Source organism: Zeugodacus cucurbitae, chromosome 4 (genome assembly GCF_028554725.1).
Source record: "Zeugodacus cucurbitae isolate PBARC_wt_2022May chromosome 4, idZeuCucr1.2, whole genome shotgun sequence".
Taxonomy (NCBI): domain Eukaryota; kingdom Metazoa; phylum Arthropoda; class Insecta; order Diptera; family Tephritidae; genus Zeugodacus; species Zeugodacus cucurbitae.
In genome coordinates this window covers 53499739-53504531 of record NC_071669.1, presented here as the reverse complement: position 1 = coordinate 53504531, position 4793 = coordinate 53499739, and positions in this window count along the sequence as shown.

The window sequence follows — 4793 nt, the reverse complement described above, 5'->3', positions numbered from 1 at the left end:
ATTAATTTTTTAATAAAGTGGCAACCCTGAACAAGTTCAATTAAATTAAATAATTTTCAATTTTCTCTCATTTTATGTCAAAATTGTAATGATTTTCAAAATATATATTTTTTTATTTCAAATTTGAAACATGTGGCAACTCTGCTCATAAATATCTTCGAAAATATAATTCTAAAATCTGTTAATTTTTCTATACTGATTGTAAATATTCCTTAAGTTTGTTAATTTTTATTTTACTAAAATTGGAATAGGTGACAACACTGTTAATATTAATTTCAACTATAAGTTCAGTTAAGCCTCTTCAATTTGATACCCATATTATATATTTTTTACACAAAATTTTAAGAAAGTACCAATCAAACTAGCACAAGTCTAATCATTTTCGAACTAGTTCAGTCTCAGTTCGGAATCTCTAGCTACTCCTTTGCTGAATATATGTATATTTATATGCCTTTATCTGTGTTGCATTGCATATTTATGTCTGCTGCAGTCTGCTGCATGCTTCGTTTGCATTTAATGTTATAAGCGTAGCAATTCTTCAATGCAATTTTCCAACTGCCATTTACAGTTACCACAATCCCGCAACTTATGTGGATATGTCTGAATTAGCTGCATTATGTCAATCAAATTTTGAAGTGCTCTTAACAGTTTATTCGCAAAGTAGAGTAAGACAAGTGTGATAATATTTACATATACATAAATACATTAAATAACAAAAATAATTAGAGGCGAGTGGTTGTGATGGCTGGCAAAGGAACAACGACACATTTTAACTGGGTATGATGGACGGCACGACCTCTTGATTACCATACGGCATATCATTAAAATATTGAAGACTTAAATTTTCGGTCAAGGAAAAATCTAATTTTAGATCAGATTTAGGTTTTTCGTTATGGAATATTACTCTGTCTCGTTTGATATTTTTCATATTAAAAACTCACCTATGGATTAAGTTTTTTTTTATCTTATAGCCTTTTCACACAGCCAAATTAATTAATCAATTAAAATTTTGATTGAGAAACCTGTTTTTGCCCTTCACACTGCCAGCTATTCGATAACCGATCTGCTGTAATACATTTTTGTTTTTGCTTTTGGTAAGAAGTTGGTAAGTTCCATTAGCTGATTGCTATTTTTAGCAGCGACATCTACTCGCAGACAAAGACCAAAGAAGAAATTACAAATACGGTCTTTGTCGCAGAGTTGCATTTCATTTTCAAGTCGATTAAAATTCAATTAAAAAGTAATGTAGATTTTTAATTTGTATGGTAAATCGATCTTAATCAGCATTTTAATCGAGCAGAGGCCGGTTAATTGATCAATTAGCTCATGTGTGAAAAGGATATTATCCAAGATAACTTAAAAAATCTTTTATGGATAGTCCTATATTCTTTACTGGAAACCGCTCTCTTCATTGCTATCTGCAAAAGCGATCCGTACCCTATGTACTCTTCGCTCTTCATCCTTGTGAGTTGCATTAAAAAAAAAAAACACCTGATAAAACCGCGAGACAGTGAGAGCTTAAACTTTTAATTGCTTTCTACCAATGACCCTAGAAAAGACCTTTTCTCTGAATCTGTTGACCAGTAACTTGAGTTTCGAGGAGACTTAAATGTTCAAGCAACCGAGAGACAAACTATTAAACAAGAAATAGCTTCTACGTAATAAGATAAGAAGTGGCATATCAACAATTTCTTTTAAAACACTATTACACTGGTTTCAAAGAAGACTAAATATTTATGAATGTGTAGGTTAAGACTTAATAATATAACTTGATACCCACTTCTTATAGAATTATAGACGGCTTTTCCGGGATCAGAAAAATAGCTCCGAAGAGATCGAAAGTCCAATATTTGACTTGCTTGTTAATTTTCCTTGATTGAGTTTTCAGTACATTTCAAGCTCTTACTTTGAGTTTTTGAAAACCTTTCTTCATTGAACTTTCATATGTTCGGAATTCACAGCAGTTCTCTTCTTCACTTCAAAGAAGCCCATGCCCAAACATTATTCTTGACCATATATAGTATTAATATAATACGTCAAAGGCTTACCTTAAATCGCTTAAAAGAGATTAACTTGATGTCCTTATTGATTTAAATTCTATTCAGATTTTCATAGTTTGTAAATAGCTTACCAAGATTTGGAATGATCTCTCCGAACCGTGTGATATAACCCCACTTTTAAGGTAAAGATTATTTTTGAGTCCAAATTGAAAAGGCGACACATTCAATGAGGTCTGTTATGGAGGGTTTCAGAGATAGAATTGGCCTTACAGCGTCGGTGAACAAGAACCTCGAATGAGAGGGACCGCACTTAATACGAATTTATTGATATCATAAAGGATTCGGCTTTCCATTAGCGATTAGACCCTCTAGATAATCGAAAGATTCTCGTGGAACTCTTAACTTGGCTTACCGTACCAGGAACGTGTCTGGAAGATAATGAAAGAGACGAAATACATGCAGTGTTAACTCTGATAGCGAGGCTTCCTGATATACATCTCTCAACTGACTGCACGAAGCAGTTTTAATTTATTCGTTTGCGCCAAAAAAAAGAGCAATGCACGAGCGAGCCAAGGTGTCTGCAACTGACAACAGGCGACAAGCGCCGAACACAAAAGGCAAAAAGATATACAACAACACCAAAAATATGGTACAAGGAAAACAAAAAATAAGCGCGCTCAAAGTAGACTGTTTGCCAGCGAAGCGGATAAGACGACGTTGCAAGTATGTATTTCCTGGTAACCTGTGCGCCAATAAGTATGCAATGCTTTCTGATGTGAGCATAAGTTAAAGCGAGCACACGCACATACTTATAACTGTATCTGCAAGTATATGCAAGTATTTGTATGTTTACAGTGTAGTTATTCGTGCTCATGCATATCATGCTTGTGCCATATTGTTGAAAAATGCTCGACACAGAGAAAACAACAACAACTCCAACAACAAAATAAACGTATTTGCCACGCTCACTTGCCACTACGGCTACCAATTTGCTGTGAAAAATATGGCAAATAACGAAATTGCGCAAACAAGCTGTACAACACACACGCCACCACTCACCACACCCCGCCGCACTCCACTCCTCTCTACACTGCCGCGCCGACGACATGTACGCTCGCATGCAACGGAAATATTTTTGGCATGCCCACGCTTCAATGGCGCGGTTTGTCGCGTGCAGCGTACAGCAACGTGCAACGTTAGCGAAATTCAACTTTTCGCGTGATAAGGAATTCGGAAATGAAAATAGCATATTTTTTACGCATTGCGCGTGCAATCACGGCGACGATAAACGACGCTGAAATGCACAGAGCAAAATGCCAAATATGCGTGTGCGCTTGCTTGTGTCAGCGTCGTCGCGTTGCAGGCGTGTACGCCAAACTCCGTTGGAGTGGAAGCTATGAAGATACAGATGTCGTGATTTTTTTTCCGCTCCACGAAATTCCAATTGTCTCTTTGTGCTTGTGCAAATGCAAACAGTCATGCAAAGAAATTTGTTTGCTACAAGTGGGGGTAGGGGTAAGAGGGGTGGATGGAACAAGCAGCTCCACAGATGTGAAATAAAGTCAAATAGAAGATTCTTGTATCAAATTTTTACCAAAGAGCTTCATTGTGGAACACCGTTGGGTCTAATATGTAGAACCTCCTTCTGATTATTAAGAAATCTGATACCATTGTCTTTGTTCTTTTAAATGGTATGTCCAGATTTTGGAGTTCGAACGACTAATAAACTCGATCTCTTCTAAATTTAATCTCTATAAACGACCGGTTTTTTATGATAAACGCCCATCGATATCCTCATTAAGAAGTTTTATTCCATATTATGATCAAAGCGAACTTGAATTGTTCGCCAGTCAAAGACTTTCATGTAGACAGCAATCTCATAAACTATATGGGGAACGTTCTACGCTGGTATGAAAACCCCGAAAATAATTCCTTACAAAAGAACTCTTAAAAGACACCACTTTTTCATGTATTCTATTGACAAGTATTATTTAAAAGTAACGAGAAAGCATTTCTAGGTAGGACCGAGTTGTCATAGTTTGAGACTCTTCCTAAAATATTATCTAGATGAAAACTGGACTGATACCCATTAAACTAGAATGGGAACTGTAGAAGAGTACGAACTGTTCAAAAACATGTTGATTTACAAATCTTAACCTGCCCTTTGAGTAGTCTAACGGTTCCAAATATTACCTTCGAGTGCTCCTAAACGCATGATTCTTAAATCCTCAAACGAAACTCATGAGACATTCCAAGAATATATGAGCACATGTAGAACTATTATGCATACAACAAAAACATGTTTATCGTAGTGGGTCTTGAGTACAGGTACATGTATCGGCTCGTGGCAAATATACATATATACTTTTGTTGTCAACTGCGATCACCAACTGTCGACCAATTTTTTTTTGGCTAGTATTGGAATATTGTTGCATATTTTCGGAGGTCAAGAGGTCGAAAGTTGGACTGTCTGTCTCACCTTCAGCTGGCCGGCTGTAAAATTTCGGAGGTTGGACTGCTTGCCTTGTATCCTTCAAGTTAGATGACTTTACGTCCTTGGGATAGTCCAAATAAAAGAAATGGTCAATGGAATTTATTTCAACAACGAAACTATTATCTTCGAGCGATCTGAAACTCTAGTCTTCCCAAGGACATACCATTGATTTTCGTCACGGTTTTTCGAGGTAACGTAAGGTCCTGTGTTCCAACATTAGACAACTTCATCGAAGCGATCTTATATAAACCATCGATACATCACCGTCTCATAATGTTGCTCACAATTTGAGAAATTTG